Genomic DNA, 26670 nt, shown 5'->3' on the forward strand with positions numbered 1-26670 from the left:
ACAGATGAAACATGCTATTAGGCTTCCCAAGGAAGACCTGCATGCAGTTCCAAAGCCAAAACTGAGTGTCTCTGGAAATCTCAAGGCAGCATTATTCAAATTGGCTGAGAAAGAAGCCTGTCTGCTGGCCTGTTTAGCTGAAGAGCTCAAAAAAGGCCCTTGATCAAGGGACCAGCCTGGAGGGCAGGACAGGAGACTGGCTGGTGGGAGAGAGGAAATGTAACTGTGAACAGCAGCCACCTCAGTGAGGGGGGCTGGTGACATCTGGGGCTTGTCACCTCATTGAACACAGGGTCACTTCTCACAAGGCTCCATGAGGAAGACATTTTATGAGAGAAAACTGCTTCTTATTCTAGGAAAGCATCTTTTATGATTCATTTGGTAAATTGAAGTCTTCACAACTTTTACCATTGAACATAGATAAGGTGTGTGTGTGTGTGTGTGTGTGTGTGTGTGTGTGTGTGTGTAATAGAACACACCAGACATTGGCCATTTATCTTGATCCTCTGGCCTGCAGACGGAAGGAGTGGAAGAGTTGCACAGGTGGAGAATAAGACATGGGGGGAAGAACTAGATGACAGAGGGGGTTTAAATGCAAATAAAGTCATATTTTCCAAAAGCTATTTTCAGGTTCACTTACAGTTACCAATAGGTTGGTCACCGCTTATGGTCATATATGAGTCTAATAATGTCCTAAAGGTAGGCATTTCTCCTTAAAAGATAGCTAAAAATTAATAGAATCAACAAGCCATGAAACACTTCTAAATTAATTCAGAAAGTATCGAATAGTTCACATTTTATGGCCTCACCTTGAAGGACAGGAGAGGTAGAGCCTTTGGCTGGATGAGCATTGGGAGGAGGTGAACAGTGTACAGAGAAAGTATCTCATTAAGAACAATCCAGCCCAGTTCTGTTTCTAGTTATTTCTATTATCATTTATTAAGTTTCTTCTATTTACCAGCCATCCTTTCTCTCCCATCCTTTAACATGTCCATGAAGTTGGCATTTTGATCTCTGTTAATAAAGAGAACTGCCTGGATGCAGAACCATTTTCTTTAAATATATATATTTCAGAGAGGAAGGGCTAGGGAGAAAGAGATAGAAACATCAATGATGAGAGGGAATCATTGATTGGCTGCCTCCTTCATGCCCCCTACTGGGGAGCGAGCCCACAACCCGGGCATGTGCCCTAGGCTGGAATTGAACCTGGGACCCTTTAGTCTTCAGTCTATTCACTGAGCCAAATCAACTAAGGCGAGAACCATTTTCTTGTATGTACCTTGCCTCCTGGGACATGTTGGGCCCAATATTTCTACTCCTATATCTTTACTCAAGAGAAATAAAAATTTATGCACTTTCAAAGACTTGTACACAAATGCCCCTAGCAGCTTTATTTGTAATAGCCCTAAACTGGAAGCAACCCAATTGGATAAACTATAGAATATTCATGGGATGGAATACTGCACGTGGATAAAATGGAACAAACTGCTGATACAACATCATTGAATCTTTAAAAAAAGTATGCTGAGTGAAAGAATGCAGACATAAAAGAATGCATACTGTATAATTCCATTTCTACGTGGTTCTAAAACAGGAAAAACCAATCTGCACTGAGGGAAACCAGGGTAATTATTGCCTGAGGTCTCGATGGAGGTTGCTGACAGGACAGAGCATGGGAACTTTCTGAGGTGATGAAAATATTCTATGTCAAGGTTGGGGAGGTAGTAACATGGGTGTATATGTGTCTAACTTATTGAACTTTAAATTTAAAATGGGTACATATATTTTATTGTATATAAAATATACTTTAAAGTTATTTGAAAATGACTTATTTTTAAGCAAGAAGACTAAAACTCCAATTTTGTTTGTTTCATTTTGAGAATTGAATTAAGAGAACAATGGAAAAATCTTAGTCAAGTTGTCTGGCCAGAATTAGGGATTTAAATCCTAGTTCTATCTTGATGATTTTATGTTAGGTTCCTTCCCAACTTGGCTGTCTTTCCCCCCATCCCACATCTGGAAAGTTGAGTTGGACTAGATCAGTTTCTCAGCTCTGGCTGCACATTAGAATCTTCTCGTGGACCTTTACAAATTTCAAAGTCTGAGTCCACACCAGAGAGTTGGATTTATTTGGTCTGGAGTTTTATTTGATGTTTTTTTAAAAAATATATATTTTATTGATTTTTACAGAGTTAGAAACATCGATGAGCTGCCTCCTACATACGCCCCACTGGGGATATGCCCGCAACCAAGGTACATGCCCTTGACTGGAATCGAACCCTGTACCTTTCAGTCCTCAGGCCAATGCTCTAACCACTGAGCAAAACCAGTTTTGGCTGTCTTGGTGTTTTTTTTTCTCCTTTTAATTCTCCAAGCAATGGTGAGTCTAATGCGCATGAAGGATTGAGACCTGCTGGACTAGATTTCCAAAATCTTAGATCTATGATTTCTGTCTTAAAACTTGCTTCAGGACAAGGAACATTTTTTCCATGGTTACTAAGACAATAAATCAAATAAACAAAGTTCCTGTAGTACAAGATAACAAGACTAAACAGAAGCAAGAGAAACCTGGAGATTGAACCTGAAGACAGGAGTAAGTAGAGCAGATGTGAGTTAGGTTAATTTTTTCATACGTAAAAAAATTTCTACAAGAAGTCACAACACTGAAAATGTGTAGGAAGAGATGTGAAAATATGTAGTAACACCTTACACTTAGTGTTGATAATTAACAATATATATATTTTTAATGAATAGCTTCCCTTCATTTTCAGTGCACCTGTGTAAATTAGAGTTAGTGCAGCCAATACCATCTCCAGGTAGATTAGCAGAGGTGAGCTGGCTTGGCTAAGATAACACAATTGTAGGGATCACTCAACTGGTCTTTGAAGAGAGGATATGGAATCTTTCCACCCAAAGAACTTACCTAATTGAAAAAAAATCATTCTTTGTCTCAAATGATCCTGTTAAGAATATTCTTTGCAGTTGTGACAAATCATTACAATTGGCAAAACTTCAAGGTGTGATGGTGTTTCCTAAAAGTTAGAGGTAAAGGTTCATGAGAGAGGAGAGCTCTGGGGTTGGATAGATCTCAAAGTGGCCCGGTGGTCAGTATGGTAAAACATTTTTTTAATAATAATGCTAAAATAGAAATGTTCACTCTCATTTCAAGGTAGACACTGAATGCTGCCCTTCTTGGGCGAGGGGCCCTCACTGTGGGAAGTTTGTTTCCTGAGGTGAGGCTCTCATCTTCTGTGACAGTGCTTTTCAAGTGTTCCTGCACATACGAATCACCTGGGGATCTTATTAAAATTCAGATTCCCAGGAGGAAGATCTTGAGTGGGGCCTGAGGTTCTACATTTCTAGTACCTCAGGTGAGGGGATCATGCTACTATTGAGATCACACATTGGGCTGCAAGGCTCTTTAGAAGAAAGGTTAGTTAACACCCGACCAGGTCTTTCTTCCAAACACAGATATAGGAGAAGATGTGAAAAGAATGGTAGAGGAGTCCAAATCAACTTAAGAGGAATGAAGTACTTGATTTAAAAAACCTCACATCCTCTCTGAAAAACTTTCCCTTACTCTCTCATCATTCAAGTTTCCCAACCCATTCTCACAAGACTTATTTAATTTCTCAGTTAAAGCAGTTCACACATTGTGTTGTCATTGCTTTTTTGAGTGGTAGTGGTGGCATTGTTTAACTCCCCAACCTGACTTTGTGTTTCTGGATGGTATCTTATCTGTCTATTTCTGTATTTCCAGCATCTAGTGATAGGTTGGAATGTAATAGGTACTCAACAAATGTTTAGTGGATGGATGGATGGATGGATAGATGAAGGAAAAGTAGTACATATTTGAATCCTGATAATGGCACCCACAAAACTGCAAAGAAGGTGAAGTTTGTCTTCGGTATTTATTTATCCTCTTTTCTCTAGGCAATATGCCCAAGTCTGGTAAAAGGTGGCAAGGCTAGCTTGTCTGTGAGATAGGTTTTTGTCTCAGTGGTTTTTACATTTAATACAGCATGCAATGAACACATGTATGTGTTTGGTCTGCTGTACTAATGGTGTCTGGATGTCTTTAGCTCTACTTACCTAGGTCCAAGATGAGGTCATTGAATTTACAAAACACCCATATGCCATATTTTCCCTCTCAAACCACTCTACATGTCAGCATTTCTCAAGCTCTGTTTTGATATTTCTCAAGTTTGTCCTGTTAGTACCTTTTCAGATTCAGATTCCCAGGGGGGAAGATCTTGAATGGGGCCTGAAGTTCTGCCTGAGGTTCCCTTGTTAGACCAGAGTCCCAGGTCTGTAGCTGCCAAAGTCATATTCTACTACATGTTCTGCAAACCCTTCATGGACAGCTAGTTTAGGGCAGGTTTATTTTCCTCTTCCATCTCCTCCCCTCCCTAATCACAGATGTGGCCAACAGCTCCATCTGTCTCCCTCTTGGCTCTGACTCAATCCAAGCTTTAAGTCCTGGGATCATCTCTGACTACTCTTTAAAATTGAATATATCCTAAATCCTCTCAATTACTTTTTTTCAGTATTTCTTGCAAATGTCTTTTCATTTCCCACCATCATTATCGTAATAATGACTCTTTGCAATTTCCGTTAGAACAGCAGTTCTTAACTGATGACTCAGGAGAGGTTTGAGTGAGCCATGAGTCATTTTCTTTCAAACAATTAAGTGTTTTGATGATTCAATTAAAATTTGGAGTAGATTCAAGGTAATGTATGTAATATGCAAGGAAATAAAAATGGAGTGGCTAGTGGAGAAAAGGGTGGAGTAGAAGTTGAGGGCCTAAGAGTTTATCTGTCTGGATACAGGAGTGTATCTAGTACTTAGGATTGAGTGCCATGAGTATGATTGTTGTTTGGGAAAGCAAATGGAATTAAAAGAGAAGGATAAAAATGAAGGAGGGAGAAAGAGCAGGAAGGAAAGAGAGATTTTCTGAAGGTAGAATGGTATTAAAGTTAGAAGTTAGAAAAGGCAGACAATTCCTTTATTACTCTGTGTTTGCATCTCAAAAATTGTTTAAACATTCATTCATTGGGTTCTAAGTAATGAAGACAAAGGGCTGGGAAGGTCATAAGGGAGTGAACACTGTGTGTAGAGAAGAAAGGGAAGAGACATTGATTGGGTTCCTTGGCTTCAGTGTTGTCTGCCAGAAAGAACAACATTTTAACCATGGGACTACTAACTCCATTAGCACGCAGACCCTGGGAGGTGTTCATATTAAGGAATTTGAACCTCCTGCTGTCTACACTGCAGTAATGTAGAGCTGCATGAGGAGACAAGGACTCCCAAGTGGCAGTTGGAAGTCTTTCATCACTTTAGCAAATCACTGAAGCTCTCCAAGATCCATTTCCTCTGTGAGATATTGCTAAGACCCTGTCTCTCAGTATATTGTATACTCCATCCTCTGTAGTTGGCAGGATTATTGATCATCATATGAATAATGCATGTCATGTAGGAGGAACCAAAGCACACAGTGTTATGCAAAGGTTATGCTGATTACTATTATTTTTAATACATCCCTGGAGCCCGGAGATGTAGGTTCTAGTCTCAACTCTGCCACTAATTAACCACTCTCCTTGAGTCAAATCAGTTACCTTTGCTTGGCCTTTGTTCCTCATATATAAAATAGCACTGTTGATTCAGATAATCTTGTGGGTTCCTTCTAGCCCTAGAATTTCATGATTTTAATTATTTCTGTGATTATGTTATTTAAAGACAGCCAGCCACATGGTTGGCAGCTCTCCATGATAGCCAGCTTTCACTTCTAACAAGCTGGGGTGAAGGCAGGGGCTCCGGGAAGCATTCTTCTTAAGGTACTGCACCTGTTCCCTTAGGAGCAGTTCTGTGGGCAGAGCTACGAAGGAGCAGCAGCAGGGTATCCAGCAAGGGCCGTTTTCCCTGAGCCCTGGACACAGTAAAAAAGTACCCCTGGCCTGAGTCATTTTTCTCCTGAAGCTTTTATGGTCAGCTTAAAGAGGGCTCCATTGAGCTCCCTGTAAGCCAGTGTTGATTTATTCCTTGTCATCTATCCTGAACTTCTTTACCAAAGAAAGACCAAATGTGTGTATACATGGCAGTTATTGTGGGCTTTCCTGTCCACTTCCTTCACCCCACAGCACCCAAAAATCTTCCTTTAATAATCTCTCTGGGATCTGTTGTGCCTTTTTGCTACCCTTGGCACACCTGTAGTATGACCCACCCTCCCCCAATTGGCTTTCATCCTCCTCCCAGCCTCTGTTTTCACTCTGTAACACATAATTACTCTGTCTTTTATGCTCCTTCATTTTCCACCCCATTAACTCTTATTCTTGGCACAAAAGTGCCCCCTTTATGGGCTGCAATAAGGGAACAACAAGGAAATCACATTTGGCCATTTCTGAATTTGAGTCACATTGATTGTTTTCTTTTCCTCTTGGAATGCTTGAGTGTAGCAACCTCATAAGCACCCTGCATGCAGAGCTGTTATCCATTCTGCTCTTTGCTATGTTTTCTGAATTCCTTTGAATTTAGAAATTCAGGGGCCTGTTTTCACTGACTCCATAATTCCTTTCTGGGCAGTACATTTACCTATCCCACCCCAAATGGCAATCCAAAGCCCTACTCCAGGCTCTTTTTTGCTTCCAATTGGTCCTGAAAATGTCCCTGTTTTTACAGCAAAGAGATCTCTAGGTCAGCAAAAAGGAAGATGGTTTTTTTAAAAAGCTTCCCATTTTTATGAGACTTTGCCAATGCCTGAAGAAAAATGCAGTCATTCTAGAAAGTAAGGAGAAGACTGGATTCTCTGTGAACAGGAGTCTTTGATTCAGCTGGTCAAGGCCACCCAGTATGTTGGGAACCAGTTCAGTTTCTGTCCAGGCCTTTTCTGTGCTTTGGAAACCTTTGTTTAAACAAACACTTAGAAAGAAGCAAAACAGCCCGGCTGGTGTGGCTCAGCAGTTGAGTGCTAGTGATGCTACCTTCTAGTCCTAAGCCCCTTACCTTAGGGCCACACATACAAGTAGAGTGGCCACTGTTGAATTCTCAATAGAACAAAACCATTACATCACACCATGCAGGCTTTAAATTTTATTGAGTTGGAGGGAAGAGGTATTAACAATGCTTTATTTTTTGGTACCAAATCTCAAGTTACTTTTCAGGCCTCTTATTCAGTCATACTCAACAGAATACAATTTCTGCCTTCAAGATGCTTCTAATGAGATATTGCTCTTTACTCTTTTTGATTGAGACTGATTTTCAAAGCTTCCTGTTCAATACGTGATTGTTGATTGACTAAATTAATGAAAGAAGCAAAAGCTATTATCAGTGAAAATGATAATGCACAGAAAGGTATGGTAATTTACCTAAAGTCACACAGCAAGTTAAAGGTAGAGAAGCAGAACCTGTGTCTGTCAACTTCCATGCTGATGTTCTTCCAAGCACACAATGCAGACTCCTGATGCTATGGATCCTTATATCTAACTTTAGGTTATGAGTAGTCACCTCCTTTCTGCTTGTTTATGATACATTTTCTTTATTCCCTCCCCCCCTCCCCCCCAAAAAAAAGTACGTATTTGGAGGAAAAGAAAAACATTCTGACCAACTGATAAACATTCTGGAATCAATTTATTATATCAAATTCCAATTTAGATTTTAGAATTCATTTAAATAGATTAGTTTCACAACTTTGTATATATAATTATGTTTTCCTATGTCACCAACTGCAAGCAATTTCCCTCCTTTTAAGATTATTGTATCTTTAAATGTAAGATATAAGACATAGGAATTACCATAGCAACTTGCTTTTCCAATTAGACTGCAATCACTGACAATCAATATGATTAGACAAGGTCAGTGACAGTGTAAGCCCATAGGCTTTCCAGAGTGCTGAGGAGGTGCAAAGACAATGAAGAAATGAGAAAACTATTGGAAAAATATCTCCCCAGAGTTGAGAGTGAGTCTTTTATTGCTTGCTGCTTGTATAACCTAAAGAGGTGTATTATAGTGGCAACAGTTTATAACTTGCTAGCAAGAACTGGGAATGGAGGCTGAGAGATGTTCAGTTAAGGTTGGTTTTTCTTTCTTTTAGTCCCCAAACACTTTATAAAATTAAGGATTAAAAATTACCAAGTTAGCCCTCATTGGTTTGGCTCAGTGGATAGAGCATCAGCCTGTGGACAGAAAGGTCCTGGGTTTGATTCCAGTCAGGGGCACTTGCCTGGGTTTTGGACTCGATCCCCAGTGGGGTGCATGCAGGAGGCAGCCAATCAATGATTCTCATCATTGATCTCTCTCTCTCTCTCTCTCTCTCTCTCTCTCTCTCTCTCTCTCTCTCTCTCTCTCTCCCTCCCTCCCTCCCTCCCTCCCTCCCTCCCTCCCTTTCTGAAATCAATAAAAATATATTTTAAAAATTACCAAGTTAAAAGTGAGGTTAAATAGTCACTGAAAGGGGATTTAATGATGAGTCGAACTCAGGGGAGATATTTTCAGCTTGAGTAGGGAATGAATGTATTTTGGAGGAAATGAGATGTGATGGTCCATAACCAAATTTGCCTGGAGGGGGAGTAGTTGAGTTGAGTGTAGCTCCTGGTATCATAGGGAGCTTAATTAGCCTACAATCCTGCATCATCTGAGCTTCTTTCAGTGGCTTTCACTTCCTTCCCTCCCTGTACTGATATCAGCTTGACAGGAAAACTCATACCAGTGGGAGTGTCTGACAACTGGTTAAATCTGATTGAGGCGGGGGGATTACATGTTACTAGGGAACAATGCTTTAACAAAAGAGTTGTTATGAATATCGGACACAAAGGAATAGATAGTAAAGTACTTTTGGAGCCTTTAGATATTTCTGGAGACCCTTAAATGACATCTTTGATCCACATGATTTCATAACAGGCTGGTTAAAAATGGGCTCCAGCTCTTCACCCACTCATGAGAAAGAGGAAAATGAAGTAATTGTTCCAGCAGCTGAACTGTAGGTGTCTCTCAGTCATAATGCAACACCCTGGAAAGCAAACACAAAGCAGTGCTCCCTGGGAGCATTTGTGTAAAGGAGGTAAGACCTGGAGTCTGGAGGGCTCAAATGATTGACATTCACATGATTAGCTTTCTGCCTGATACTCCTGCTCCCAATCTCCCTATTCCCCAGCCACTCTCTGCCTAGTGACTGAGTGGAAGGAGGCCAGATATGAGAGGGAAGAGGCTGAGAGATGGAGCTCCTGAAAATTGGGGAGATCAGGCTTTGGAATATTGCTCAACCCTTAACAGGATCCTGAATAGATAAGGAAAGCTGCCCTGCTCCCCTGTGGCTGACATTTCCAAATCTCTCTCTAGCAGAGTGTCTGTGGCCATTGAGATACCTTTAGAGCATAGCCATGTGCACAAGATCAATAGCTGCCATCCAGTTTTAGCTTTCCACTTGCTTATCAGTAATATATATATAAATTTATATATAAATATATATTTTATACATTTTTAGGGCTGAAACTTGGGGAAAGTTGCTTTTGGTGTCCTCGGTCTCTTGTATCTACAACTCCTTCCTGCATTTCTATCATTTCTTCCTTGAGATGCTCAGTAGCTTCCAGCAGCCCAGTTTGTCAAGGTAGAAGGTAATCTAAGGTATATTTTCTATTTACATAATTGGTTACCTCCCTCTGCCATCCTCTTTTCAAAGGAGAGTCAGGAGAGGATGGTATACTATCATAGACAACCATACATTGATGTTGAGAGTTCTGACTGATATGGAAGTCTGATATGTTGGCCTCTTTATCTCTATATACATACCAATGCTGGATGAAATAGATCAAGCATTTAAAAAAAAAAACTTAGTCTATTTGGAAACTATGACAATGACTCTATCCCCAACCTGACCAGAATGATGAGTATATACGGAAGCCGAAGGACCAAGGAACAATTCTAATGAACTTAATGGCCAGGGTTGAAGCTTCAAAATCACTTGGATCCTCCCAACTTGCAGATCTGTATTTGTTTGAGAGGAGCTAGAGCTGAATCACCTGAATGAAGTCAGGAGTTAGGATAGGCTGCATATTAATGATATGGGAGCTCCAAAGCTCCTCTTATTGACTAGGGAGACTTCAAAGAAGCAGCCTAGGCCCCAGGTGGGAACAGCCACCTGCAATAGCAGTAACACTGGGCTGGTGACACATGATGATGTTGGTTGAGAATTCACACCATCACTGGGTACAGTAACCTCAAGCCACTAAATTAATGGAAAGGTCATCCCTAAACTGGAGAATATGAAAGTGTTCCACAGCAGCAAACGAGAAGCAAAGCTGTCTGTTAGGATGTTTCTGTACCCAGAGCATGGGACTCTCACTGAACATAACTCCTACGATAGGCTGAGGGAAAATGTTGCAAATCATACCAGGAAATACCACACCAGAGAGAATAGTTACACCTTAATGACTGGGAGTTAAAATAAGACTATAAGAGATATTTTTCAAATGCTCCAAGTGATAAAAGAAGATATAGGAATCATAAGATAAAACAGAAAAGTGTGAAAAGGAACAAATTTATAAATAAATTCTTGGAAAACACTGATATAATTTGCGGTCAAGATAATTAAATACTCAATGGATTGAAAAAACGATTAGGTAATTATAAAATGAGTAGAACATGTAACTTCTGGAAGAATAGAGAAGAAGAAAGGGAGACTAAAGAAAATGTAATGGTGACATTTAAAACATTCATGGGAAAGATTTTACTATGGCATGTTTATGTGTGTACTTATATGTGTATGTGCTGAGTGCCAAATGTCTTCTGACAGATCACAAGTTTATTTCCGTAAGGGCCTGGTATATTTCCTAAACATAAGTCTAAAGCAAAATTTTAACACATGCATAGACCAGAGTGGCATTGCCCCAGCTCATTGTGGTGTAGCAAGTACAGTGTACATGCTGCTGCAGCCAGCAGGTCCTTTATCTCTGAGAAAGCTGGCTGCAGGTCCTCTGGGGACTTTTTACACCTTTGTTTCCTGGTCAGTTTTAAAGGAGCCCCATGTCTCGTTTTTCTTGTGTTGCCAGGCTTGCATTCCGGAAACTACATGTCTTCTACATTGATTTCCCTCTAACAATACTCAAAACCCTTTGACAGTAAAGATAACGAATTCACAGAACCTTTCAGAGAGGCCCCTGTCTCACAGGGCTTCTCAGATTCAGCCTCCTGGGAGGATTCAGAGGAACAACGAAAAGGAAAGTGATGTTCTACTCTCTTGCTTGCTTTCCAAGACTAACAAAGAGTGTACCTTCCTTATGTCAGACAAGTGTCTCCAAGTGATTTTTTTCAGCACTCTGCAAGGCTTTCAGTTTGAACTACAGAAGGTATGTTCTTTGTAGACTTTTTCTTTTTCCCAAAAGATACCTGATCCCTTATGTTTATCATTTTCCTGAATTAGGAATTCTTGCCCTTGTCTTTTAACACTTCAATAGCTATCAGTTTTCTCTAAAACATCATGTCAGCATGCAGTTATATGAAATAATGAGAATACAAAAGAGCGATAGGGTGGTGAAGACCTGGGGGTGGGGGGAGGGGGAGGGTTGGGCGGAGGTGGGGAAAGGGGGGAAATTGGGAGACATCTGTAATACTGCCAACAATAAAAACAAAGCGCATGCATAATATAATCTCATTTTGATTTCTTAAAACCGTGTATCAGCAGAAAAAGAATCGTGAGAGGCTGTTCACCAAAATGTTAGCAGCGGATATCTCATTGTGGAATTATATAAAACCATCACTTTTTTTTTTTAAAGCTTTCTGCATTGTTTGTTTTTCCTACAGCAAGCATGTATTACTTTTATAGTCATAAAAATTCCTATCTTAATTACGAAAACAAAAGCAAACCCATTTCCATCAGGGACCGTGTTCCTGGCTCCACAGTCTGGGTGAGCTGCTAGGTTGCTACAGGAAGGCAGACAGTACTGTGCCATACACGGGGCCCTGGGAAACAATACCCGCCGTGGTTTGGGAGCTACTTAAGACAGAGTTGTTTGCTTTGTGTTTCCTATTTAAGTGCAGTTGGGTTTATTTGAGGAATAGGCCCAGGGAAGTACTGCAGCTAGTGGGCATGGGGAAGGTATGGCATGGTTGTCCAAAGTGGAATTTGAGAGTCTTGTAGACTGTTGCATCTCAGACCAGGGAGCAGGTCTTCTTGGAAGAGGCTCTCCTGACCCCTTAGCCCTGCTCTCATTGTTCTCCCCATCACTACTCAGAACTTGCCATCTTATTCTATTAGGTACTTGATCTTTTTCAAAAGATTAAGAATCTAAAAATCCATGAGAGCAAGGATTTGGTCACTGTTGTCTTTCCAGTATCTAGTGTACAGTAGGTGCTCAGTAAATGTATGCCAAGGGAGGAAATGCATGTTACATGATTATGTGTATACAGAGAGAGGCATGGGAATAGTGTGAATAGAAATGAGAAGGCAAGAAAAGGGAGAGCATGGATGTGGGCCCATGAGGAGGGTCCTTCTAAATGAATAGCAGCAAACCATGTTGGATGGTTGAGGTGGGGAGAAATGATAATAAAGAGACTTGAAGAGAAGACAGGAGAGAATCAAAATAAGGAATGAGCACACTCAGGGGATGTGTGAGAACAATGGCATCATGTCAGGGCTCAAGCATTGATACAGGGGGAAATAGTCTCTCACCCTGATTAAAAGAAAAGTGGACACTGATACAAAATTCGGAATAGAAATGAGTGCAATGGTTTCTTTCATTGTCTGTCTGTGATAATGTTACCCGAGTCAAACATTCAGGGTTTAAAGGCTATGCCTTTGGAATCATTTCAAATTCAAGCCACCTGACAATGCAAGATAGCTATACTCGTGCAGAAACAGAACATTTAAGGAGATACAGACTTTTTTCTTTAGGCTTCTCTGAAATTCTAATTAAATGAAACTGTGCTATGTGCCTCCTGCTTTAGTTCTAATTCTTTCATACTGTGCATTTGAGAGCCCCCCTCCCCCATGCATATGTATTGGAGCTTTGTGGTGGGGCTCATTTGTGATGAGCATGGGTAGAAATGGAATTTACTCAGTATAAAATGTTTACATACTACAGTGAGCACGCCTTGGCTGTTTCTGAAAAAGGGAGAGAACACTTTTTTTGCTTAGTCCAGCTTCTCAGGGTGACATGTCACAGAGCTCAGTCAGCCATGCAGAAAATCTAACTTATACGAGCAAACAGAATTGCAATTAGGGTGGGCAGAACTGAGACCCTCTCTTTCCAGAACTGTGCATATCTCTTATTAAGAATTATTTTGGTCCTCGTGTTACCTTTGATTGCTGACCCTGGAGGATTAAAAATATATTTCTGGTTTGTGCTATGGAAGATTTAAAATAGGGTTGCTGGGAAACCTTGGGATGCAATTTACTAGACTTGATAGTGAGTCTGGTCTGAGGAGTTTCCTTGAGATCTTTCCTAAGGACCTTTCTGAGATCCTTCCCTTGACACTCTTGCCTGAAGGGAAGGCATAGGGTCTTCCAGCCTCAGGCAGAGCTTCCTTCCTGTGTCATTATGGGACATTTAAGAAGTGAAGAGGAAGAAAAGGCTGGAGAAATGGTGCCGTGATAGTGGCTTAACAGGACTTTCACCATCCTCCCTCCATATACATAGCAATTCATTTTGGAAGTATTCCAGGGACATAGGCAAGGCAAGTGCACATTCTTCATATCATATTTTATACTTTAGAGTCTGGAGCTGGTGCTTTTGAAACTTGACCTTCCCAAATTTTTCCCAGTGGCCTAATTCTGGGGTATTTAGCCTTTGGCTTAAAGGTGACCATCTACCTCAGAGTTTAAGAATCCTTTGGAGTGAGATTTGATGTTGATGGGGGAATGAGATTTTTAAATGCCAAAGACGGGATGGTAGAATGATAGTGGAGAGACATCACAACCTGACAAAAGAATTGTCTCACTAGGGGCCAGGGGCAATCTGGCAAGGGTGGGAGTTGAAATTCACCAATGGCCTTGATTAAGGTCTGAAAAATTCACTGCCATCAATATTTTCTTCTCTATATAGGATGGGCACAGAATCCACACGTGCTTGTCACTGTATATCTTTTGAAGTCCTTCAAAGGACATCGTTTTGCTTTTAATCATACATTAGTGAATGTTGGAACAGCATTTCCCTTTTTTATGGCTTTCAATGTGACATATTAAGCTCTAAAGAGCCAAATGTATCTCTGTTTGGCATGCCTAGACGCCAGTGGCAGGAGCCAGGAGCGCAAATGGATTAGGACCAAAGGGAGGGAGATGATGAGGAAGGACCAAGGAAGTGGAATATTTTGTTCAATCAAATCCTGCCATTTGCATTGTTTAAGGATTGCCAAGAGACAGAGGCCAGCTATAGTGCTGTGTCACCTGTAAACTCACTGAGAAGACTTAACTTATTTTTTTTTATCCTGACATTGACAACACTTTATTAAAAAAAAAAAAAGGTGGCATGTAGGAGATCTTAGAGCATTTTAAAAAGCATACTAACACCTCATATTTCTATGACGGAGAAAACTAAGCATTCACTTGACTTTCTCTAGAGGTCAGGAAAACGCTATTGTTGTTCATTGGGAGAAGAATCTGTCCTGTCATGACTTCAGCCCTACCTGGGTTTGTGGAAACACTGAGGAATTTTATTGTGCTCAAGAAGGTAAAACACTACCTATACAAGAGATCTGGTCACACCAGCCTATCCCAGGCGGGGTCCACCATTTTTACTGTGTTTCTGACTCAATGTGGTCATAGCATATGTTTATTATTTACTCAGTGAATTAAGTCTATGAAAGCAGAGAAATTTGGCAGTTTGGGCCCTGAAATGAATTTTGCAGTGCCCTGATTTGACTGTATAATTAGGTTGAGGTAAGTGGACATATGTAAATCTCCCATTTCCTTTGGTTCTTCAGAAGCCCAGTCAAAGGGATATCTATTCCATGGAGAAAACTGACCTCCTAAACAGGAGTTCTCCCAAATCAATGACACTAAGCCATTTTAAATGTAATTTGATTCTGCCTATGTGCACAGGCCAGTATACTATCAGGACATTGATGGACTAGCTCTTAGTATCTTACCTATAGAATCATGGGTGGGGCATTAAATGAGTCAATACCCAGGTGAATTCAGGTAGTTATCCTAGGGCATGGAGCTTTTCTTTCTACTGTCATTTGATCTTTCAGAGCGTAGTGGAAGCCCCAGGTGCATAATGTGATGGAAGGACAAGGGCTATGTAATATGATGGAAGGATAGGGCTGTGGGAGCCTGAGGAAGACCTCAGATTCTCATTATGACTTTGCTTCTGTTTCATTAATAACTGCCACTCAGAACACTTTCCCCTCTCCTTTTGGCAAAACCTTCTGTGCTCCACACTGATCAAACTCCCACCTCTTTGAGCTGCTTTCCACACCCCGAGGTCTGGACAGCAATATTTAGAGGTTTCCTATGTTCTGATTTGTGTTCTCTGTTTCACACAAATTCCTCTTATTTCTATAACTACATTACAAACTTCTTGGGGGTTATATCCCAATCCCATATTTTCTTTCAGCTCCTAATATGCAAGACCAAAAGATGAATGATAGATCAATAAAAGCAGCTAATGAACTTCTCATAAGAATGAACCTGAGAGCTTGTGATGTGTTGTTCTTTCTGATTATCGAGGTGTAAGCCTTGAGGGAGATTCACACTTCTAGTTGGTGAGGAGCACCTATTCTGTTTATTACCATTCCCTCCAGGAACCCTCTCACCCTCCTACCTTCCCTCATTCATTTTATACACCACACTTAAAATTGGAGGCATAACCTTGTTCAAGAATGTGCAAAACAGGAACTCGGTAATGAACTCTTGTTGCTGCTATAAACTTGATGGATGGCTTGGGGAGGAAGGGCATTAACCGGCAATCTCAGTACAGTGATTAGCTCTGTGGCATTCCTCCTCTGGAGCTCATGCAGAGCAGCATAGCTTTCGTTCTGCTCTAGGTTTCCAGTGAGCTTCACTGGGTGTGCCAGGAATGTTTCTGGATCTTGGCTGGAAGAGGAAGGAGCCAAGAATGTCTTTCTGTTTCCAGAATTCCCACTTCCCCCAACCCACCTAACTCACAAATCTAGCTGTGATTGATCTGGATAAAACCTTATGTGCTTCTCTCTGACCTTTGCCCACCTCAAACTGCCAGGTCATAAATGCACACATGTAGTCTCCACATTTTGCCTTTGATACAGAAATCCTGGCACAAGGAGTGCTCAGGCTCAATTTACCCAGATGAACCATACACTGGGTTAGCTCTTGAAATAGTTGCATGTGAATGGCATTTTCTATGTCTGACTGTATTTCCAGAGTACCAAGAAAGGGGCTTCCAGGATCTGAAACAATACTTTCATAGTGACTAATTATACTAAAAACTGAGGACTATTTTAACAATAGAATGTGACCTGACAATGAGAAATAGCGTGAGACACCTTTTCCCAATATCATGTGGTTGTAACAATGGGGCACCAGTTTATGCATTTGTCCTGTGCTTTTCTCTAGTTGTTTCAAGTGTATTTTGTTAACAACTACTTTGGAACAGGGAGTGTGAGCCATTTATCTCAGATCCTTCACTACATAGTCGCTTACACAGGAGCAGTGTTTTTTAGATTTTATCACTCCTTGTGGACCATGGACCCGCAGTGTTGGTTGCACCTGGGAACTGGTTAGTATTGCAGAATCTCAGTTTCCACTCAGATTTCTTCAGTCAGAGTCTCTTTATTAGTTAACTGCCCACATGGCTTATATGCACATGAAGATTTGAGATGCCATGATGGAGGAGACAGTTAGCAGGAATTCATAAAGTGCTCATTGCATTTAACCAAAAGAAAAATTCTCTCTTGCAAAGATGAAATTCTGTGTCTTGACTGAGAAGTTCTGGATGAATCTACGTGTTACTCGAATATTAATTCCAAGGGGAGACAGAGAGAAGTAGGCAAAAACATGAAAATAAGCCAATAAATATGGTAGATTTAGAAAGAAAATTTCTATTAAAAATGATGTTTTGATAAGATAGTTTGGACCAATTTTTAGTAATAGACACACCCTTTCAGAGCATTTCCTCTTAGAGATGGAAAAGGCCAGTTTTGGATTTTCACTGCTTGGATCAGACATTCATCCACTTCTAGGACATCAGAATTTAGTAGAAAGTATGAGAAATGCTGAGCAAAAACATCTGCATGTGAAGTTATATACTTGTTGGAAATAATTTGTTGCTTTTCCTTCTGATTTGGATAGTTTGTGACTATCTGTACTGATACAACTGTAAGACTTTGAAGGTGTAACTTCTCTTTAATAAGTAAGTGGCTGTACGGCAAAAAGCAAAGCCCTATATGGAGAATATGTACAGGATGTGGCATCAGAGGAATTCCACCTCTATGACTTCCTAGATCTTGATCTTGACCACTTTCCCAGCTTCTCTGAACTTCATGTCCTTATCTGTGAGATGAGCACAGCTACCTGCCCCAGCTGCCACTGAAGGGTTGGTGAGCTACTAGGTAAAAGAGGTATTTTGAAATCATAAAATAGGAAACCAATACAAATATATCCATACTACTGTTACTACTACAAATAAAATGGATGATAACTTTGTAAATTTGTATTTCTGTATGTCCTTCTTCCTTCCATTAGAGAGCAATATTAGCACCTTCCTATGTTATATATTATCTAGACCTGCATGCTACATTCAGAGTTATTACAGAATAATAGATTACTGTGTGCACATTGGAGTCAGAATGCCTGGGTTTAAATCCTGGCTTCATCACTTATTAGGTACGTGATGTTGGGCAAGTCATACAATTTGAATGGTTTCAATGCCCTCACCATAAAATCAGGATGATAAGATTATGATAATTAAATAAGGTAAAGCATGTAAAGTGGCTTATCTCAGTTTCTGGCAAATAATCACTCAATAAATGACAGCTGTGATTGTTATTATTCACCAAGATGGGGACTCCTTTAGAGCAGGACTGTGTATCTTTATCTTTATTGCCCAGAATATCTAGTGGTAATGTTGTAGGCACATACGCTTCCTCAAATCATTCCCTTACCTAATTAACCGATATTTTGCGGCTCAAAAAGAATTTGTGGAATTATTGACTGATGGATGGATTCTGTGCTCTGAGTTTGCTTGGTGTGTCTTGGAGTTGCTCACAAATAGAACAGAACAAACACAACAGCACATACACCCGTAAGAAGGAGGTGTCCGTGGCTTGAGAAAGCTCATTAACTCTATAAGCCTCATCCTCACAGGTGCTCAGGGAGTGATGGAAGTCACAATCACTTACTCTGTGAACCCTGATAAATCATTTGATGGATTCGCCCATGTCATCCATCAGACTGCACTTGTCTTGAGCACTTGACTGAAGTCTATAAATCCACTCCCTTTAAAAAGCCCCAACAGGCAATCTCTGATTTGGCCTCGTTTTCTTGAAGTTAGTGTGGAACTTCTCTCTGGAGGATTTTTTTTTTTTTTTTGCTTTGTTATGGAATTTGGTGCTAACCTAAGCCAACCATCCTTTTCCCCCCAAAAGCAAATGTCTGCTTTACTAAATGCAAAGTCACATCTTAAGTGTCTTACTTGATTGGACTGAGAAGTTTTATGTACCTATAAAGACAAGCAGGGAAGGTAAAATATAAAGGAAGGTGTAAAGGGGCATATTTTAAATAAGCACATGAAGACTGACATCTCAATTTTTAACATTGAGGGGGAAAAAAGCCCGAGTTTTCCACCTGGTCAGTCAGACGGAGAGGGAGCTAGTTCTCAGTAGATGGGAACTCAAAGGCATTGATGTCAGTGTGATTATGGGGAGATTGTCTTCCTCTAATTTTAGTTTGTGTACAGATGGACTTTGCAGGCCAAACAAGTCCAATCCAGATATGGTTTTTCATGCACTAAAGCGAATCTCCTTAAGCACATGGTGCCACATTAACTGAAATCCCTCCAGAAGCGATTCAGTCCTTTGAAATTGTCATTCCCCACTTTGTGTCTTTTTCTAAAGGCAAATTGTATCGGAAAAGGCAGTTCATGAACTCCTTAGAATTTAATGTCAACACATTCTTCAGATGCTGGTATTTTTACTGGGAGAAGAATGAAGAAGATTCTTTTAAATGTTGAGAGTCTGATTTGAGGAAGAGTTCTGAATGGTTGGGAAAGGACCAGCACTGACAGACCGATGAACTCTGCCCACCATCCCTCTTCCACTGTACTCAGCTCTGTGTGGTGCTTCTCAGGGACATGAGGAGAGAGGAAGGCAAGGGCAGTAGTCAGTGTGCAGTTGAGCTGAGACACCATAAGGGGAAGCAGTGCAAATGTGCTCTTTTTATATTCATACCTTGTTTTTATATGCACTTTTAACTTTTTTGAAGCGCGCTCACATCCAAGTACAAATTACATGTTTATGAAGCACTTGGCATCAACAATTGCTATCTCTGTGCCCAGATTATTTCAGAATCTCAGGCCCACTGGGGTTGTTAACTTCCACTTTATCCATTTAGGCTTCTCTGGCATTGGTCCCTCACTCTTATGCTTTTCCTCTCTGCCTGTTTAACTTCTGGAATGGTCTGCACTATAAAAACACATCTCTGATCATTTGATTTCCACGCAAGCTGACCAGGGTGGATCTGAGCACTATAAGAGAAGTTTATGAAGTGTAAGATTCAGGTAGTTTATTTGTTAGGGGCTGGGCAGGCAAGTGAGTCCATATACTACTTGTGTCTTTTACTCTTTAAAGCATCTTATTAAGTCATAAACGACCCAGATGGATGTGGTCATGATGGGCATTGGCTAAATGAGGAAATAAAAATGAATAGTTTGTGCATCGATTGAAGCTTGCTTTTAGATTGCAGCTTTTTTTATTTTAATACCATTCTATTAAAACACACGCACACCACACACACACACACACACACACACACACACACACACACACACACACACATGTCTCCAGGCAGAGCCAGAAAGCTATTTTTAACTTGACTATTATACTGCCTTAATTGTATCTTCTTAATTGTATCTTCTCTGAGTAGACAAAAACATTTAGTTGCTGGCAGAGGGGAAAAAAACCAGTTCATATTCTGGTATATCTGTGAGCCCCAACAAACATCTGAAGGTCTCTCCCACAGCCTGTCTTGTCAAGAAAGGTCGGAAGGGTAAGCATGGCTGAAGCAGAAGTCTTAAAAGGAGCTGTTGCGTGGCTATTGATTAGAAAACGGAAGATTGTATTTGATGGCAATCCAGAAAAGCCTTGTCTGAGTACTCTGTCAGGTCTTGTCTCCTGGAAGCCTTTGCTGCTGAATGAAAGGCACTAAGCAGAGATCACCAGGACCATGAATGCCTTGGAGTGTCAAGTGGCCAAGAAAGTATCATAAAGGGTCTTACAGATGGAACATGTAAATGAGGGTGGATCTATGCTTTCCTCATCAAGTGATCGTCTACAATGTGTACATTTTTATTGCATAAGCTTGCTAGTTCACAGTGCGTGCCATGGACTCAATATTTGCTTCCCCGCTCCTATTTATATGTTTAAGCCAGTGTTTCCCAACCTTCTCTCATGATGAGAATCACCTGGTGGAGTTGTTAAACCACAGATTCCCGGATCCCAACTAAGAAGTGCTAAACTAGAATTTTTGGGAACATATAGGTAAAATTGTATACTTAACTAGTGCTCTAAGACAGATTTTATATACAGAGCACTAAGTTAACTAGTGCTATAAGACAGATTTTATATACAGAGCACTAAGTTAGGTATGCAATTTTACCTATATGTTCTCAAAAATTCTAGTTTAGCACTTCTTAGTTGGGATCCGGGAATCTGTGTTTTAACAACTCCACCAGGTGATTCTCATCATGAGAGAAGGTTGGGAAACACTGGTTTAAGCCCTAATTTTTAATGTGGTGATGTTTGGAGGTGGGGACTTTGGGAAGTAATAGGATGAGGACATGGGAGTAGAACTGTCATAATGAGATTGGTGCCCATATAAGGGGATAAAGAGACCAGAGCTCTCTCTCATCCATGTGGGGATATAGCAAGAAGGCAATTGTCTATAAGCCATGGTGTGCTGGCATTCTGGTCTTGGACTTATAGTCTCCAGAAATGTAAAATGTGTCTACTATGTGAGCCACCCAGTCTAGTATTTCAGTATAGCAGCTGGAGCAGACTAACACATTGGAGCTCTTACATGTATTTTTCCTGTAATCCTGTCTAGCAAAGGAAATCTGGCATTATCTTTATGGATAAAGCATAAGGGATTGAGATGTGGAGAGTTATAAGGAATAGAGTGTTGGAAGCATTGTAACATCACTAGAATTCAAGAATCTGTTTTCCCTATCAGACTCACCCTCCCCTACCCATCAACAGAAATAAATCAAAGAAGAAACAAACAAGCAAAAACCTAAGCATAAAAATACACACCTAATACGTTATTCTCTTTTTGAGCAGGGTAGCTATTAGATATTGCAAAGTTTATTTTAAGGACCCACATAGAAACAGTTGAAAATAGGAGACTTAATGGATACACTAAAACCACATCAATCCAAAATGTGACAAGAAAACAGCTTCTTGTGTTTTTGGTGAAGCAATAAATACAATAAAACGACTTATTTTCAGAATATTTATGGAGAACAAAAATGAGGTAAGGACTTTCACTTCTAGATACTAACTCATGTTTGTTTGGCCTGGGTCAATAACGACAACTTAGTTGGCCAAATTCTAACATTTCCCAACTGCTGACTAAGTTAATTTGCAACTTAAAACAGGCATCTCAGTTTGCAAACCCTTGGACTAAAGCCAGTCTGATCCCAAGCTTTACCCAGAAATGAGCTGGCACACTGGAACTTGAAAGCAAAAATGTAAATCAGATCATTCACGTGGTTGTTCGAAATAACCCATTTAATTTCTATCATTCACGATGATATTGGAGCATGCCCCATGGCCATGTGCTCCATGACCCCACCCCAGCTTCTTCTCTGGCCTCATCTCCTACCACCCTCCCCCTTTTTAATTCTCCAACCACATCGTATAGGGACACTGCACATGTTCATGAATGTTCTTTCTGTGAGTTGGATTCAGACGGACACTGCACATGTTCATGAATGTTCTTTCTGTGAATTGGATTCAGACTTACACATCCATTTCAGTAGCTTTAACTAAGGATGTATGTTAGAATCATCGAGGCAGCTTTAAAAAATGAACAATATTTGGCCCCACCCTAGACAAACGGAATTTAAAAATTTCTGGAAAAGGTAGGCCTGTGGTTTATTTTCAAAGCTACCTACGGGATTTTAAAGTGCAACCTGAAGTGAGAACCACTGAGCCTTGCTATCCTTTTGATGCCCAAGGACTTAAATCCCCTCGTCCCATTCAGAATCTAACTGTCCCAACACTGGCCCATAGTTTTTTACACTCCCTCTTGCTTGGTTATTCCAGGAAGTAGGACTCAAAGTTTCTCTCCCCATTAATTCTCAGAGTCATAGAAGGCCAGGGTAGAAATGTATTTACACCTACATTATCTAACAGGAGGTGCTCAAGGAGGAAAAGTGGATTGGAACCCACATTTTCTAGCAATGGCACCATAATGGCTATAGTTACTTGGTTTATTTCCTTTCCTTTTATCTGTGCTGAATGAGTTCCACGGACTGAGAATTTGGAGGATCCTCAACGTTTTTAGTGTGCTTGCAACCGTTCTCACCCAATAAATCTTTCTTTATAAGTCCCTCTGTTAACTTTTTCACCCCCTGTGATTTAGGAGTAGAGGGTGGAGTGTCAGACTAGTATTCTCATTTTTATATGCAAGTAAATCACTTGATTATATTTTTTGTCCTTATGTTATCATGAATATTTCAAATGAATTTTATATGGTTCATATTTATGGTTTGGGAGCTATTTCACATTTTGGCTCATTGCGGTCTCATCTGCATATACGTATCTCAGCTGATGTTGATTGGTCTCATTTACATATTCATCATGCTCCTATTTTCAAAGATATTTTGTTATATACTGGCTTTTCTTCCCTCTCCAGTGTTATAATGGCATGGAAGATATGTTTTTAAATTGCTCTCATTTCCATACATAATTTTCCTGGTTACAATAAATCACCACATTGTCACCTAGCCCCCCCACCCTATTCAGTGTAATCTTCACACGTTATACCAAGCTGACATAAGGCTCCAAAGTAATTAAAGTCAATGTAAACAGTTTACGATGCACTTTGCAAAGCCACTTCACGCTGCAGAGTTTAATGCTTTCCTTTTTCCCCAGCTGGCCCCAAAGCAGGGAGGAGGGTTGAGACGGTGATGCTGATGAAAGCTAAGGTGTGAACAGTGATCATTTCATTTCTGATGGTGACACTTCTGCCCCAGTTCTACCAAGAAGACTTTCCCTTTGAATTCAGGCAGAGGGGAGTGGGTTAAGCTGGGTTAATGAAAGAAGGAGAATCATCAGCATGGGCTTGGGCAGAATCATTGGATTCTTTCAACTATTCTAACAGGAGGAAGAGGGAAGAATCAATTTTATCAAATCCCCATCCACCCTGCCCATAGAGACCTTTCTCTTCTGGATGAGAACAGGACTAGTTTTCTTTAGACCTTAGTTATTTGCCCAATTACTGGCACGTAGTCTCCACTATTTCTCCAGCAACAACATCAGTTTTTGTCTGTGGGTCTCCCTCCCTGACTCCAGGTCCATATGGTTGGGGTAGATGCATTCAATTCTAAGAATAAAGCCTGTTTACCCTAGCTACGGCCAATTGGAGCATCACATTTCCTTAGCTGCTGTGTTTGGTCCAGGGATGGTTATGTGATCTAAGCAAGTCATACCAATCTACAGATTTTTTGGGATAGATCAAGAAAAGGTCAGCTCTGCCTTTCTGAATAGATCCCAAGATGGGAAGGCAGGACTGGGACTGCCTATACTGCCACTAGTGGTGGGGCTGGTGACTGAAATGAACATAATGGAAGGAGACCTGAGAGAGGAAAAGAGCTCAAGTCCTAAGGACACTGAACCTGCGTAGGGATGTTTCTGAAGCCATTTTTTCTCTCTGATTGTCAAGTTAAATGAGCCATTAAATTCCATTTTTTCTCCCTTAAGCCTGTTTGAGGTTTATTTTCTTTCTCCCTTCACAACAAAAGGAATTATAACAAATGCAGTTTGTGCCACTGATTTTGCACATATGAGCTTGCACATTTTTTTGGCCTGGGTTATATTTAAACTCTAGCTATGTAAATGTCTAGAATAGTAGATTCTCAGCCAGTGTTCAAATGCCTCTAAATTTGTACATTATTTATCATTACTATTCATACTATTTAGTGTTTTCTTTTTATATCTGGATACCTTGTCTCTCCAACTAATTATATTTGTTTATTCATTCATTTTTATTCATGCATCTATCATTTATTTATTGTATTTAATCTGTGTGAGGCACCATTGATCCACTATCAAGTGAAAGCAAAAATGTCCTTGTGCTCATGGACTCTTTAGTCTAATAGGGGAGTTAGAAATTAATTAAATTATCACCTAAATATGTATAAAATTGCTAAAATGGTAGCCAGCAAAATCCAATAAATATGTTATTAATACTCTGAACATGAGATTGTGATTTGGAAACACTGAAGAGTTCTGGAAAGACAGGACAAAAGAGAAATATTTGAACTGGAGCCTGGAGGATAAGCAAGATTTCTGTTTCAATTTTAAGTGGAATTTTAGGCAGAGGGACAGCATCTACATAAGCCCAATGTGAAAGTATATTTCCTCCTTCCCTCCCTCCCTTCCTCCACCTGATACTATTTTTTTTTAATCTCTCTACTTGCTAGGCATTGTCCAAAGAACCAGCCATCACATTCTAAATAGATAATATTATTTCTGGTAATGAAAATGTTTGGAAAATGGCACATTTTCCTACCTGGTGAAAGTGTGTGATACAATGCATGTGCCAGGGCTTATAACTAAATCCATAGCAATAAGGGCCCCTTCCAGTTTCTTCTGCAAGTGAGTTTGAGCCATGTAGGTCTGGCAGCAGAGTGGTGGGGAGATTTAAGCTGGGACAGGCATGGCAGCCTCATGCAGGAGGCTATGCAAGTTAATGAGACTTTGGATCTAATGGCAGCAGGAGTGAGAGGAGGGCATTCTGGAAATGATTTTGTGGGGGTGTTAATAGTACTCCTGTAGCACCTGGATATGAGGGACAGAGGGTCCTGAGTCAAGGAGACAGAATTTCCTTGCTTAGGAGTCTGGGCAGATGGTGATGTTATTCTCTGTGCTGCATGGGAAGATGAGAAATTTAAGGATAGAGATAATGTGCACACATTGAATTTGAGGCACTTGCAATTTAATTAGGTGTGGATACTTTGGAGACTTTCCATTTAAAAACCAAAATTACAGTCTCAGAAGAGAGGTGGGGGTTAAAGATGAAGGTTAAGGTGCCATGATAGTATGACACTCTTTGATGAATAATGATTTAGAGATATGACTATAAAAAAAGAAAACTGGCCAAAAATGGATCCCCAGAATATCTGAACTTTGAGGAACATGAAATATAGAGAAATGGCTTATGGAGCTGTCTGGGAAGGTAAGAGGGCAGGCAGAAGGGTGTGACATCACTGAAATTAAAAGGAAGAAGAGCATTAATAATGTCATGAATGGTCAGTAAAATCTATTTCAGAACATGTAAGTTAAGTACCAGGAAGACAAAGAAGAAGTAATTAGATCAGTCAGTTATGGTATTGTTAGGGACTTTACTGGAATAATAGAGTTAGGTAATCGGTGGCCACCATGCCTGTGGGCAGCCTATGGAGTGATTAAAAGGAAAGAAGAGGGAGACAGTGAATACAGGTGCTTTTTCTAAAGAGTGGTAGTGATGGGAGGAGAGGGGAAGGTAGCAGGGAAGGAAGGCAGAATTTATACAGAAAGCTCCTCCCCCAACCCTCACTTCTTTTAAATAAGGATAGGTGTACCTTGGATACACGCTGAAAATCAATGAAAGGAATTTTATGATTTCTGGAGAAGGCGATATTGGAGAGGAAGCCAATATTTATTAAGTTCAGGAAACTGGTTAAAAACTGAAGGAAAAAGAAAAACGCAGGGGAGAGCTCTGGAAAGGAGATGAGAACTCATAGAGAAGGGGAGACAATGAATGAAGGTGAGCAGAGATGGAAAGGCACAAACAGTCTGTTCAGAGTTCAATTCAGTACTCGTCTCTCTACCAGGTAGTGTTTTTGAAGCCTTAAGACATAAAGGGTGTTGGAAAAAATAAGATCACTATAATTTTAATTTTTGTGTACTCACTGTGCTAGCGCAGGCTGATTAATAAAGACATGAGGCACAGATGGACAAGCTTCATCTGAGGAGGGTGAGGAGTTTCTAGCTGCCCTGACTCTGAAATCATTGCTATGTCAGCTCAGCTCAACCATTTAGATCACCCCAGAGAGGTCTCGTCTGAGGCTGCACGTCCAATTAGCGGTCAGTCACATTGCTGATTGGATTTTATTAAGGTGGATTATTTGTGATATCTGATATTCCTGCATTTTAGTATAATTTTGATGCAATTATGGGGCATCAAAATCATCTGGTCTATGTTAATTTCAGGCAGAGGAATAGATAATCCATCAGGAGCACACCTTGAGCCAAAAGCTCTCCAAATCTATTGCTTCCCTGTTAAC

At 40.3% G+C, this 26670-nt stretch overlaps 1 protein-coding gene across 2 annotated transcripts in view; it reads right to left on the reverse strand.

The window, feature by feature from the left end:
- The window catches only part of FSHR (follicle stimulating hormone receptor), a 120026-nt gene that overhangs the window by 37872 nt on the left and 55484 nt on the right, over positions 1 to 26670 (reverse strand). The gene's annotated exons all lie outside the window — the stretch shown is intronic.

This window comes from Pipistrellus kuhlii, unplaced genomic scaffold (genome assembly GCF_014108245.1).
Source record: "Pipistrellus kuhlii isolate mPipKuh1 unplaced genomic scaffold, mPipKuh1.p scaffold_m20_p_13, whole genome shotgun sequence".
NCBI lineage: Eukaryota > Metazoa > Chordata > Mammalia > Chiroptera > Vespertilionidae > Pipistrellus > Pipistrellus kuhlii.